This window comes from Cannabis sativa, chromosome 1 (assembly GCF_029168945.1).
Source record: "Cannabis sativa cultivar Pink pepper isolate KNU-18-1 chromosome 1, ASM2916894v1, whole genome shotgun sequence".
In the NCBI taxonomy this organism is placed as follows: Eukaryota; Viridiplantae; Streptophyta; class Magnoliopsida; order Rosales; family Cannabaceae; genus Cannabis; species Cannabis sativa.
The window spans coordinates 5,425,145-5,440,332 of record NC_083601.1 but is presented as its reverse complement, the minus strand read 5'-3'; the positions used below and the strand labels follow the sequence as shown (position 1 = coordinate 5,440,332).

The 15,188-nt window shown below is 37.6% G+C and overlaps 1 long non-coding RNA gene across 1 annotated transcript; it reads right to left on the bottom strand.

Annotated features, from left to right (window-relative positions):
* Window positions 1-12,154: 12,154 nt before the first annotated feature.
* Window positions 12,155-13,607, bottom strand: LOC133039895 (uncharacterized). Its single transcript, XR_009688844.1, has 2 exons — window positions 12,752-13,607; window positions 12,155-12,406 (listed from the first exon to the last, which is right to left on the bottom strand). It is a non-coding gene; the product is annotated as an uncharacterized LOC133039895 (long non-coding RNA).
* Window positions 13,608-15,188: the final 1,581 nt, after the last annotated feature.

Genomic DNA, 15,188 nt, shown 5'->3' with positions numbered 1-15,188 from the left:
AAACCAACAAGATTACAACTCTATGACAAATAATACAAAGGATAAAATCATGAATTAAATATGTTACAGCAAAACAGACTGGAGTGCGTTGCTTGAAGAGATTCGAGACTCCCCTGCTTTTACTCACTGTATTGCGGTGCACAGGGCGACAAAGCAATTTGGCTGCTCATTCTTTGGCCAAATTGGCCCTTTCTTCAAATTGTAATGAGTTGTGGTTGGGAAATTATCCCTCTTGTGCGTCTGCCTACATCTTTTAAAAAAAAAATATACACATAAAATAGAGAATATAGAAAGAAGAGAAGAATTACAACTTAAAGCAATAAGCTGCACCTAAAACACAATATATAAATAGTATAAATATAAAAGAGATGTGAGAGCAATCTCAACACCACATATACCACAAGTGTATAATAGGGGAATCACAAAATTTGAACAAGGTCTTACACCTTTGTCCAAAAGCTTATTTCCCCCTATCACAAGCACTTAGGGAAAAGAAAAGAATAGAAATAGCTTTTTAGATTTATCAAGCATATAGTATTTCTAGCAATGTGTTCTCTTGATAGAAACTTGTTTTCTCTCAAAGTGAACTCAAGACCTCTATTTATAGTGTTTGAGGATCACATTTGAAAATCAAATACTCTTCACCACATGGTTGTTACCAGCACATTAATTGGTGTTTAATAAAATAAAAACATTGCACAAGAGAGCTAGAAACATGCTCAATCAATTCATGTACGTTTATGGATGTTTTCAAAAATTGGTTCCAAGTGTTCGAAAACAACCATAAAACAACATAAAAACAATCATTAAACAATTGTTTTTAGAAAACTAAAAATTGAGTTTTTGTAACTCCTCTCCGAGTTAAATCTTCTCCAACGTCCCAATACTCATTTAAATCATATAATTGAGTATTGTAACAGTTTCTAACAGTTAGAAACTTATCACATTAATTCCATAATTTTCATATGTAATAACTCACTTAATTACATGTGATCCTTAAGTTACAATCTATTTTCAGATTTGTAACTCCTCATATGTTACAACTTTTATGTGTATTATTATACTATATATGATATAATACAACATCCAACACATAATATATATTAATCTCATATTAATATATAATATGTCACATTTAAATATTTTAATCTACATTATATTATAACACATAATCAAAACTCATTTTTTAAATTTTGCATTGAAATCATAAAAAAATAATTACTGACGAATTAATTATCAACATTAAATACGAATGAAGTAGATTCACATAAGAAACTGAGAAAAAAAACTAAAAATGCATTAAACCATAAAAAAGTATCATACAATATCCATTAAAAAGCCTAAATATGAGTTTAGCTCATAATCATCATTCTAAAAAAAATTACAAATAAAAAATTAGAAACATCAAACAAAAGATAGAAGAAAATAACTAATGAATGATGATTGCCTTGAAAAATCTCATTTTTCTCTCCCATTTTCATGCCTCCCAAGTTACCTAATGAAAACGCCCTTGAATTTTCAAAATCAAGGTTTAAAAACCCTAATGGGCCTTTAAAAGCAGGCGGGTCGCGACATAGCCCTTTCAGTGCCGCATCCCAGGTACTTGGTTTTTGGGCAACAAGCTTCCTAGTGTGACGAATAATAATGTATTGGCCATAACTCTTTTGATATTGTTCGAAATTAGATGATTCAAGATGTTTTGAAAAGATGCAAGAGAGATCTAGAATTTTCATTCACAATATTTTTCTTAAAAGTTAATGCATCATAGTCAAAAATTTACTTAAAGTTTTAGACTTGATTTTCGATCATAAATAGAGCGTATTAAACATCCAAAACTTAAATTTTTTCATCCATTATATCTTAGAACTCTAAATTCCATGATAAATTCATCGTATTCATCTCATTTAACACGTTTCTTTTTACTTCAATACATACTATAAATTTTACCATTCAAATCTGAAACAAGTAGAAAACAAGCATAATTATGCACAAAATAAATATAATCAATTGACACATACTTCTAAAATACTTTATTAAATAAACCTACTTCTAAAATACTTTATTAAATGTACCTAAACTAGCTTATCAAACTCCCCCAAACTTAACCTTTACTCGCCCTCGAGTAAAGATCGACACTAAACTCAAAATTAATGAACAACGACAAACAAATTAAGCCTTAACTTTTATTCACACCACACCACCATCACTTGCAAGACTCAACTATTGCAAAACATGCAGATTTTCAATCCAATTTCTCCAACAACTAACCTTAACACTCAACTTTGAAAAAAGAATATGATTCATAGTTGAGAATAAATAATTAGAAATCACTATACTTACTCAACTCAATTCAAACAATTTCACGTACTAATTATCAATAAGCTTGCACCATTTAATATTCTCCACTAATATCAATAACATATGCTTTGAAGTCAAAAGGACTTTAACGAGTTTTAATATTTTAAGCTTAGGTCAAGGTAGATGGAAAGTGACATTTAGGCTCACCCATACCATAAATTTTCCAATCAACTCACCCATTACAATCAAATATTATTCTAAACCCCCCTTTTCTTTTGAAGCACATGAGAGAACCTTTCTTGATAACCTTACAACAACACTCTTTCTTTTTTCTTTTTCTTTTTCAATGAAATATTAAAACTGCAATTTGCACATTTATATATCTATTTTATTTTTCTTTCAATTTTTTATTTCGATTAGTTGCTAGTAACTCCTTTTCTTGAAATTCTCTCATAAATATCCTTTATTTTTCACATACTACCCCTAAATTTTCTAAATTAAAATCCCCCCCAAACTTATGCTAAGATTACAATGTAAATAGGGACAAGAAAATATAATAATGGAATCATTTCTAGCTCATAATTTATTTTAAAATAAAAGATAAACAAGTGAATGCACAAAAATGGCTAACTAGGATAAATAATACAAGGATGACTTGAAAGGCATAAACATTCCAAAAATTGTTTAAATTATTTATCAAAGCACACATCACCATCAATTTTACTTCAAAGGCCAAACAATGCAACTTCTATCTAATTCAAATCATCAAACCTCTAACCCTAGTCAAGCATGTATAACAAAGTCAAAATAGTCACATTTACAAATCATACTCAATTTTCCAACAAGCGCCAAAGCTTAGCAAAAGAACAATTAGACCAAGCACACGGTTATTAACTATTGACCTCGCTTTTAGCCAACGACAGTGAGTCTTAATTGTAAGCGATAAGTGATATAATTTAGATATAATATGAAAAGATAAATAAAGAACACAGAGTTTTTAAAGAGGTTCGACCCCGAGCAGTTCAGTAATAGCCTACTCCCCATGATTTGTATTGACTTAATTAAGAACAAAGATTACATAGATTCTTCTCTTAAAGCTCTTACAATGACATCTCTGAATATGCTCTCTTAGATAATTTTTAGTCGACCCTTTGCCCAGTGAGAATAGATCACTATTTATAGGGCTATGTGCTTGAGGGAATATTTTTCTTTTGTTTACAATGTCTATAATTGGTAAGATTACACATTACATATATGGAATACACTGATTGAGGGATTTGGACAGCTTGCCATATCTCTGTGATACGATCCCAGATTCATAGGGATTGCTTTTGTGCTTCACGATGCAAATGCTGAAGTTGCTAAGTGTTGATATGCTGTTCGGATTGTCCACTGCTCGGCTGGGAGGACTTCGTCCGTGCAGGTATATGTGGTGTTCTGCTGGGAACATCTCCTTCGGGCAGATATGGAGAATCACTTACACGTGTCACCAGCATGAAATGTCACGTCAGAGTGTGAAAATTGGGATAACATTATAATTTAGTCTCAAGATGAAACAACAAATGGCATTTATTTATTTCAAAGGTTTAAGTTGCAATGCAAAAACACAAAATAAACAAAAACTAGACACAAAAATTAAACAAATAAACATAAGTTCCCTTCCCCAAATTATCTGATACATTATCCCCAATGTGACACAAAAATTTAAAGAGAAAAAAACTTATATGAGGTCCATACCACATCAATAAGCAGTTGACACTCATAATAAGCATCATACAAGATAGCTTGAAATTTGTCATTGTAAATGCCTTCAAGCTTGGCATGACATGAGTTTTTTCCAAAAGTAGCACCAACTACACTACACTTTGGATGATATGTGTTTACCGAGATTTTTGAAAAACTAATTATAAGAGATTAGAACTGAAGATATAAATAATCCAAAGAAAAAAAATAGAACAACACACATAGTTTTTACGTGGTTGGGGTGTTAACGAGTTTTAGTCTACGATTCAATATTATTATGTATTTTTCACTAGAAAGCTTTTGGGAATACAATGAGTGTAAGCTCTTTATTTTTGCCTGAGCAAATGTTTCAAGAGAATTCAACCCTTAATTCGGAGGATTTGTGGGTATTTATAGTGTTTATATGAATTATACTTAGTTTTCCTTTTCCATCTAATGAGGAGTTTACATGAAAATACATAAAGTTGGGTTGTCTTCGTGAGGCCCATCCCATGAAAGGTTTGATGTACTGACTAGGCAGATTAGATACGATTAAGCTATCATTATCGTGTCCAATAATTGTGGGCAATTAATTATGAGTTAATTACTTGATCTCTATTTTAGGTTATTTCCCTTTTTAGCTTGATACGATCCTTTCACAGAGATTTAATGTGTAATGCCCTAAATAATTAGGCACGCTACTCGAGTTATTTACGAAACCCTAATCCCCTAAGCAGGATTACTAATCAAAATAGCGCAGAATTTATACTTTTGAAATAAACGGAATGGAAATAAAACTTGTAATAATTTAAAATTTATAACATTCGGGATCCCAAAAAATATTTACAAACTTTATTACAAGTCTTTTTCTTTCAGCCAGCCTAAGCAGCAAAATAGAGTTTCAAAATACATCGCTGGTAGACCCTTAACCCGCTTGGTCTGATATGGCTCGGACATGTACATTCTTTGCCCAGCTCCTGAACTCATGGCTGATCAGCTAATGCCTTACCCTTTCCTGTACAGTAGAGCACCCATGAGCCAAGCCCAGCAAGACAGTATAAATCATAACAAATATATTATGCTCATCATCCTATTTAAACAGTAATACCATTCATATGTCTGTGTGTCACAGACCTGCATGTTACACTCACATGCCTATTTATATCTACGTGGCGTAAAACTATGTGTTGCGCTCACACATCTATTTATATCTACGTGGCGTAGACCTACGTGTTGCTCTCACACGTCTAAATACAATAAGGCCTTAGAATAGTTCATCTCAGTTATAGTTACCGAGTCCAACCTGATTATGCCTTAAGCGCATAATCCTTAAATCTTATTACATTTAACATGGCATGGCATTTACACGCATATATCACTAGGGTAATAACCCTAGGCCATCAACCGCTCATATTAGGGTAATAACCCTAATCCCGGTTACTAAACAATCATACATATCATTTTCAATATAAGCGCCACTGCGCATACTCTACGTGCTAATCACTGTCTTACCTGTTGTCCCGCAATATTAGAGATTCCAAATCCTCGGGTGCTCCTGATCAGGTGCCGGTAATCCTAGTCACACAAATCCGGGATTTCATAAATAGGGTTAACCCCTGATTTCACTTTCATAAAATATTCACATGGCATTTAAAATTCAAATATTCAGATAGAGCTCAAAAAGAGCTTTCCAACGGTATATAGAACTCCCAAATTGGAGTCCGGATCACAAAGTTATGGCTATTTGAAGTTTGCAAAAGGGATTTGCCCAGAAAGAAATGAGCGCGCCGCGGCATGCTAAATACCATGTCGCGACATTTGGGTTTAAAACCCAGAAAAACAGCCGCAAGAACACGAAAAATCAGCTCCAAAACACAATCAAATCACCCCAATTCACAACCAAAACTCCCAAACCATAAAATAGGTTTTTAATCATCGTATAGGGAGTTTAAAAACACATACTTCATGCATAAAATTCACAATTTCAAATTGCATAAAACACATAATTCATGCTTCAAACTAGCAATACTCAAGCTCAAGAACTTGAGCTAAGAAATCCATCAAACTCAACTATTTTCCAGCAGCCACATATCAAAATAACATGGACTCAAGCTAGAATAATACCCTATAATCACAATCGAAGCTCAACAAACATGAATCCCAACCAAATCATTCAATTACTCACTCAATTTACTAAGATTAAAATCAAAATTAAGCACATGCAACCTCAAGAGAAGAACAACTCAAAATATGCTTTTCCCCCAATAACTTCAGCAAGAATTACAACACTAAATCTCAAATATGCTCAGCAAGAAATTACCTCAATCCCAAGCTTAAAATTCTTCCGAATCAAGCTCCAAAAATCAAGTAACACAAGGCAATTCACACCAAAAAGCTAGAATTTTCAAGAGAGGGTTAGGATGAGAGAGAGGGGGTCGGGTGAGAGAGAAAAGCAGCCAAAAATTCATTTACTTTCCTAAAAAAAAATTAATTTTGTCAAACATAGTAATTAAATGTCAAATGACCAAAATGCCCTTAGGGCCAAAAATTCATCTCACATACACATAAGGGTAAACATGTCATTTCATACCCAAATATTTTCAAATAAAAATTCAGATTACTCCATATCAAATAAAATGCCAAATAAACAAATCCAATTTGCATTTCGGGCCCAAACCCGGTTCGGCCCGAAATACCCAGTTGTGACTATACCGCGCCAACCTGTTAGAACATATCTTTCCAAGTCAATATCAGTAGTTGATCTTAAGATTAAAAGAATCTAAATCCTGATATGCTTGGGCTCAACTCAGGAGTGCTATTCATGTTCTTTGATTTATTAGTTAAGCCTACTTTTGGGTCAGGGTGATACGTATATTTTGGGAACATGATAGTATGATTGAGTGGGAGTGCTGAACATAAATATGGAATCTATAGCTTCTACTGGTGTATAGAAGTTAAGTGATGATTCCCTTCGAGCTTAGCAAATAGAAGTAAATGGATGAGCTCTTGTTTAACTGACTAATTATTAGATCACTAAACACCATTTACAGGTAGCTAAGTGTTTTAAGGGGCAAAATACATTGAGGGGTGAGAACGGTAAAGAAATCCCATCTCGATGTAAATCATCTATATAGAGGATCTTTAAATCACAATAAGATTATAATAATGGTTAAATGAGATAGTATATTGGTATCGTGAAACATACAATATGCTCTATATAAGTCTGAGAGTGCAATTCTAAGTTCTAAGAGTGGATTCAACGAAGAATTAATAAGTAGGAATTTACTTGGTAAATTTGGTTCACTTATTGGAAGCTCAGCATATAGATCCATGGTCCCCATTCTAGCTGAGAACATTCTGCTTGTAAGACTCATTAATTGATTCGTGATTGGTCAATTATAATTCTAAAGTTAGACTATGTCTAATTTTATGAATTTTCACTAAGCAGGGGTGAAATTGTAAGGAAAAGAGTTTTCTAGGTTTATTTATTTATTAATAGACTTTTTATGTCTAATTAATAATTAAATTAAATGACAATATTATTTAATAATCTATTTTAGTTATTAAATAATTAGTTTTGGCATTTAAAAGGTTAGAATTGGAAAATTGGCGTTTTTGAGAAAATAGAGATAAAATTTGATAAAATTGCAAAATTAAGTGAGGCCCATTAACACCATATGGCCGGCCACTTAAAAGGCTTTTTCAAATTAATATTTTCATTATTTTAATGCCAAATAATTCTAAACCTAGACCTAGTAGTTGCCTATAAATAGAAAGTGATGGCTCAGTCAAAACACAAGTTTTCAGATTAGCTTTCTGACAGAAATTTCTCTCTTCAGAAAACTGAGCCTTCCTCACTCCTACCTTGGCCGAAATACCTCTCTCTCTTTTCCCTTCATCTTTTTCGTGACCCTAGTGAAAGAGTAAGTGCCCACACACAGCAAGCAGTAACTCAATCATAGATTGGAAGACTGTGAAGGATCAAAGCTTGAAGAAGAAGGAGATTCGAGCTCAGATCTTGATTATACTCGCTACGTAAAAGGAATCAAGGGTTAGAGATCTGAGTGGAAGGAGACATTTATTCCGCTGCATCAATGTAAGGTTTTCTTAACTTTATATGTGTTTAATTTATCGTTTTAGAAAGTTCATATTTAGGATGTTAATAAACATACTTGTGAGTAGATCTAAGATCCTAGTAAAATAATTTCCAACAGTAAATTCCCTAACTTATTAATTCCTTATTGAATCCACACTTAGAACTTAGAATTGCACTCTCAGTCATATAGAACGCTCTATATGTTCCACGATATAGATACGCTAATAATTATCCATTGTTATAAACCTAATTTGATCAATGACCCTCTAATACATGATCTACATTGAATAGGCACTAAATTACCGTTACACCTTCAATGTATTTTATCCTTAAAAGACTCCGTATAAATGATATTTCAGCGAAGTTGTTGACTTCGCTTTTAGCCAACAACAATGAGTCTTTTAGTAAGCGATAAACGATGTGTCGTAATAAGAATACGTAATAAAGCAAATAGTAATAATAAGAAGACACAGAAATTTATAGAGGTTCAGCCCCGAGCAGTTCGGTAATAGCCTAATCCTCGTTAGTTGTATTGACTTAAAATAAGGAAGAAGAATCCTTTTCTTATAGCTCTTACAATAGTATCTCTGAATATATAATTCTTAGATAGCCTTAGCTTATAGCGTTTCGGCGTATGATTTCTCCTCTTTGCCCAATGAACATTCCTCACTATTTATAAGGCAGGAAACTTGAGGAGGAAGAGTTTCCTCTCTCGTTACAAAGCGCATAAACACAAAGATCATGGGATCATTGCTGAATGCTAGGATCGTGGGATTGAGGTCTTATACACAGATAGTGGAATCGTGTGTATGCCATATCCGCGCAAGTTGATCCCTGAGTTATAGGGATTGAGCTGGTGACTCACGAAGTGCTTGGCTGAATTGGCTAAGTGTTGCTCATTCTGCACGGCTCGTTGAGTATTCCATTATGGACATGCCAGCGAGGCATCCTGCTCGGCATGTTGATCCGACCAGGTGCTCTAAGTTGATGCCACGTGTCACCATTCTTGTGATGCCACATCAAAGTGCCAAATTTGGGATAACATTTGCCCCCCGAGTCTGTGCGGGACCTCCGAGGTTGCGTATAGACTTCTTCCGAGTTGGCTCTGCCTTGGAAGGGGACACATGTCAAGCATGACCGTTCGAGACTCAATGTGAAGCTGACTGGGCGTCCCTTCGGTTTTCGGCTAATTAATTCTCTGACAATTAATATTTTGAAAATCCAAATTTCTCTCTCCACGGCTGACGGTTGCACTTGATTATTTTGATTTCCCATATTTTCTTTCAAGGCGGGAAGTCGAGGCGTCTAAGGTTCCTTTACGTAGAGTTACCCTTTTGCCTATAAATACTTGGAGTACTGGCACATTACCTCATTTCATCACCCTTCGTTGTTAAGCAAACTTCAGAGCAAAAATAGAGAATTTTCTGGCTTCAAAGTTGCTGAAGAGCTTTCAGACGATTTCAGGCTTGCTTGAATCTGAACACTTGAATCTTTGAGTAAGTTTCTGACTCCCTTTATGTTTTCCTTTTGCATGTTTGTGCTTTTGAATGTATCTTTGCTGTAGAAAGAACACTGTAGGAAACCCTAGGGTTTGAAACTTCTGCGACTCTTCTTTTCCATGTCCTTGCGTTAGCTATCAGCCGTGAGGCTTACTTTAGAACTGCATTGCGTCTGTTTTTCACTCTGCTTTCTTTAAGCTTCATGAACTTTTTTGCCCTAACTCAAGAAAAACTCTCTAACTTCTTGAGTTTAGATTTTTCTTCAAACATGGCTATTCTTTAATCTGTTGGGTATTCCTGGTCGGCATATTTGCTTGTTTTTTTGCTTGATACTCCGTCCAACACTCATCTTACGTGTTTTCTTTTGTAGATGAACCCTGGTGAGTCTTGGGAGCCCGAGCATCAAATCGACCAGGAACTCCTTCAACTTCTGCACGAAGTCCACCCTCGTCTTCGTGCTAATCCTTCTTCTGATTCCGTACCCAGCCATAGAATGATGGCTCGTACGAAGAAAACTACGCGTCTGGCTGACGCTTCTGATCCCCAGGTGGCTCGGCTTGCCACCCTGCCCGACGCCGAACAGGATTTGGCGGTCCCAATGGAGGAGGACCGTGAGGGGGACGCTGAAGTCCAGGAGGTTGAGGAGCTGGACGAGGCACGTCCGGGCAGCCCTCCCGCTATTGAGGGAGAAGAGGAGATTGAACCCCTAACTATGGGGAGTATAATGAGGCTGGGCAACCAGTTGATGCTGACGGGGACGTCCTGGTTGCAGGCGTCGACTACGTCACCGAGGAGCTTGCTGAGGCGGTTCCTCATAGGAGGCACGGTGCCTTAGGCGCCAGATGGGTGAGTCCTCCGTCCAAGATTTTGGAGGCTCGCCTCCGCACTCTCGACCAGGACGGATACCTGGGGGAGCTGGACTGTTTCATTCCCGCCCACGACAATCGCGCTTCAAACCCTAGTGAGGGGATGTGCGCCTGGTCGGGGGCTCACGGCCAGCAAGGGGCGTTGATGCCCTTGCACAAATACTTCCAGGATGTGGCGGACTTCTTCGGCCTCTGCCCGACCCAGATCACTCTCAAGGGCATTAAGTATTTGTCTGCCCTCTTCGTCCTCTATGCTTCCCAAGAATGGGGTGTTCCCTCTCCCCATGAGGTCGCTTGGTTCTTCGACTTGAAGTCTACCCCCAAGCAAGCCAGGTCGGGGTATTTCTACTTCTCTCGGCCAGGTTTTAAGTGGTTGAGCGGGACGGACAACAAGGCCATCAGCAAAATAGGGCATTTTGTTGATGAGTACTTCATGATGAAGGATCCGAACATCACCCGGACTCAGTTTCAGCAGATTCTGACATATCACCGTCCTCCCCTCACTCTTACCCTTAGGGATAGGGCTCAGAAGCTTGCCCGATATTCGGTGGAAGACAGGGATATTATTCAGTTGACCTTTGATGCAAATCTGGTGCAGTACGGTCTCTACCCTAAGGACTTTTCTTCTAAGTCCGTGACGGGGAAGAAGAGGAAGTCTGCTGCTGCTCGGCCTGAACGAGCTCATCAAGAGGATGTGTTGATTTAACTGAAGCGTGAAGCTAAGTTGAACGGTGGTGTTCGGGCAAAGCAGTACGCTAAGGAGCCAATGAATCTTGAAGATGAAGCTGAGGCTGAGGCTGAGCAGGTGGCTCCTTTGAGGAGGAAGAAGAAACTCCCGGCCACGCCCAGGCCCGTGGAACACGGAATTCGCATAAGGAAGCCCATTTCACCTGTTCGGCCATCCCATCCTTATGCTGGAAAAGGGAAGGTCGTTATGGTTGAGATAAAGTCGATGTCAGGTGATGATGGACTTCTGACTTTCTGGGCGGACCGTCACTCTGCGCTTTGCTTCTTTTTTCAGCTTCTTGGCTTCCATACTTTGTATTTTTTGTTAGTTTTTGCTAACCATGCTGTTTTTGCTTTTGTGCAGACATGTCTCGGCAGATGATGGACGCCTTGCGGAAGAGGATGAGCAGAGGCTCTATTGCTTCCCCTCCGACCAAGAAGTCCAAGGTCGGAGAGGGGTCTTCAGAGAAGAGGCCTTCTGGAGAGGTCATTGACCTTTCTGAGGATCTGGCTGCTGCAAATCTTTCTACTCCCCAATCTGCCAAGTCTAAGGAGTCTGGGCCCCCACCATCTAGGTCAGAACTGGTCAAGAGGATTCCTGAACAGATGCAGGCACTAACTCCATCCATGCCCGTGCTGCCTGAGGTCAAGAAGGGTAGGGAGGTGATGGCTCATCACATGAACCGGTTGGTTCCTGAGGTCGGTGAGCAGTTGGCTGGTGCGGACCATTCATCTCTGGATGTGTTGGTAGGCGGAGTCTTGCAGGAGCTTACGAGGGTTAGTCTTTTCTTTTTGACACTTCCCTTTTAGCTTTTCATACTTAGCTTCATATGCTGACCTTTTCCTTTGTGCAGGCCGGTTTGAAGCTGGGTTATGCTTACTCCCGGGCTAAATCTGCTACTTCCAAGAGTACGTGTAACGCCCGTATTTTAATAATAATAAACTCGGAAATTAACTTTAATAATTTATATATTAATAACCATATGGATCGGGATCCCGAGTATCTAAATTTAGGTTAAAAGTACTTTACTATTACATATACATATATATATTTTTTTTAAAAGTTTTGCGGACATGCATCTTCAAAATACAGACTCCAAAATATTTATAAACCGAAACCCTCCAGGTTGCACTGCCGCAATATGTACAATCATGCCGAGTTCCACCTCACTGTTCCTCCAGCTTTGCTTTTCCTTTACCTACACAAGGTAGCAAACTGATGAGTCAACAGACTCAGTAAGATATGCAAGAAATATAAAAGTAGCACGATGCCAGCTTTATGATCAAGCTGCCCTGAGCTTAACAACGAAGCTCACCAAATGATTAAGAACGTTCTTAAGGGTAGTACGGCTACTATACCAAATGCACTAAAGTACCAACTCTGTACTTGTGTTGGTAGAGCCCTAACTGTACTCCCGAGAATTACTAAGTGTTGTACCACGAACACGACGTACCCTGGGTACTCGTGTTGGTAACACCGTGATTATATTAACATCCAAAACAAGCATAAACATTCATATATATATATTCTTACGCTATCTTACCTCGTTCCTTGCTCAAGTGTGCCGGTCAGCCTGAGTGGAAGTGCAGCTCGACGTTTTACAGGGCCCTAAACCATAATGTTCAAAAACCGATGAGAGACTCGCTAAAACACTTATCGGGGATTTAAAATACAAACTAAGCTTAACCCTATCGATGAAAAGGATGCCAATACCCTAAAATACTTAAAAACGGGAAAAACTAGGGTTCGGGAAAAAGCCCCAACCGGCAGGCCGGTTCCCAACCGGAAGTCCGGTTCCTGGGACCAACCGGTCGACCGGTTGACACAGGCTCCCAGGAACCGGAATTCCGGTTCTGGTCTGGGAACCAAAAATCCGACCCCCACAACTCAAATTAATCCCAAACTTTCCAATACTTTCCAGAACACCTGTATGCTCTAAAATAAACCAGTTCCAAGCAACAAATCTCAACAAATCAAACAAAATCCCATTTCACCATTAAAGCTCCAATTTGAACTCACAACTTTAAATCCAATTCAAACATTAAAATACTCACTTAGCTTAGCTTATAACCAGGATAACAACCTCTAATTAACACCAGAAACTAATCTAAGCAATTCCCAAATCAAACAGCCACCAATTTCCCAAAATTCACATCAAAACCTAATTTAACTACAACAACTTCAAGTAAAAAAAAAGAGAAGAAGATTACCTTGAACAAAGCTTCAATACCACTAGAATTCCCTTGATTCAACACAAATTCTCACCCCCAACTACAGCCCAAAAGAATCGAAAGAGAGAGAAAGAGAAAGAACTATTTTCCTTTGTTTTTCCTTCAAACTTAAGCAACCTCTCCTTGCTTCCTTTTTCTTCTTTTCTTTTTCTTTTTAATAAAATTGCTTAGTAAAATCATTCTCAGCCAAAACTTAGCCACTAAAGACAAAAGAAAATTCTCACTAAAAGACCTCCTTGCCCCCCAAATAAAAAAAAATAAATAATTAAACAACTCAAGGGCAAAATGGTCAAATACTAATCCCCGAAAATTCTAACGCTTCTACTATTAACAATAATACCCCGATTATAATCTAAATTATAAAATGCAACTCTCTAGGCCCAACGTCGCTTTCCACAGCTTCCGAACACAAACACAGAAATTAGGTAATTAAATATAAAATAGCATAAAAACATATATGATATATAAAATATATTTCTAAAATATGCATTCCATAATTATTAATACATAAACCTTAAATAATTAATAATACAAAGTACTATTCATAGGCGGTCTTTACAATTATCCCCCCGTTAAAAGGATTTCGCCCCCGAAATCTACCTGAATAACTCAGGATACTGGGCCCTCATATCAGATTCCAATTCCCAAGTGGCTTCCTCCACTTTACTGTTTCTCCAAAGTACCTTGACTAATGATATGGTTTTGGTTCGGAGAACCTTTTCCTTCTTATCCAGAATTTGCACTGGTTGTTCGTCATATGATAAATCAGGTTGCAATTCCAATGCTTCGTAACTCAAAACATGCATTGGATCAGACACGTACTTCCTCAGCATGGAAATATGAAATACATTATGCACTGCTGATAATGCTGGAGGTAAGGCTAACCTATAAGCAACTTGCCCAACTTTTTCCAGAATTTCAAAAGGTCCAATAAACCTAGGGCTCAATTTACCTTTCTTTCCAAAACGTCTGACTCCCTTCATCGGGGATACTCGTAAAGAGACATGATCACCAGGTTGGAATGTAACATCCCGTCGCTTGGGATCTGCATAACTTTTCTGCCTGCTTTGAGAAGCAAGCATTCGAGCTTTGATCTTGTCGATTGCTTCATTTGTCTTCTGGACTAATTCAGGGCCCAAGTATTTCCGTTCTCCTGTTTCGTCCCAATGAATTGGGGAACGACATTTTCTTCCATAGAGCAGCTCATAGGGAGCCATTCCTATGGTACTTTGATAGCTATTATTATAGGAGAATTCAATCAGAGGCAAATACTTACTCCATGACCCTCCAAAATCCATAACACAAGCTCGTAGCAAGTCTTCAAGTATCTGAATGGTTCGTTCAGATTGCCCATCTGTTTGAGGATGAAAGGCTGTACTGAATTTCAAATTAGTTCCCATAGCCTTTTGTAAGCTCATCCAAAATTTTGAGGTAAATTTAGGGTCCCTATCTGAAACGATTGACTTCGGTACTCCATGAAGACGGACAATTTCTTTCACATACAAATCAAAGATCTTCGTTCCACTGAATGGGTTACCTTAACAGGTAAGAAATGTGCTGACTTTGTAAAACGATCCACCACAACCCAAACTGAATCGTACATTCCTGTGGTTCTAGGCAAGCCAACCACAAAGTCCATTGCAATGTCTTCCCACTTCCATTCTGGAAGTGTTAATGGCTGAAGTAACCCCGCCGGTCGTTGATGCTCAGCTTTGATTTGCTGACAAGTTAAGCATTTAGTGACATAGT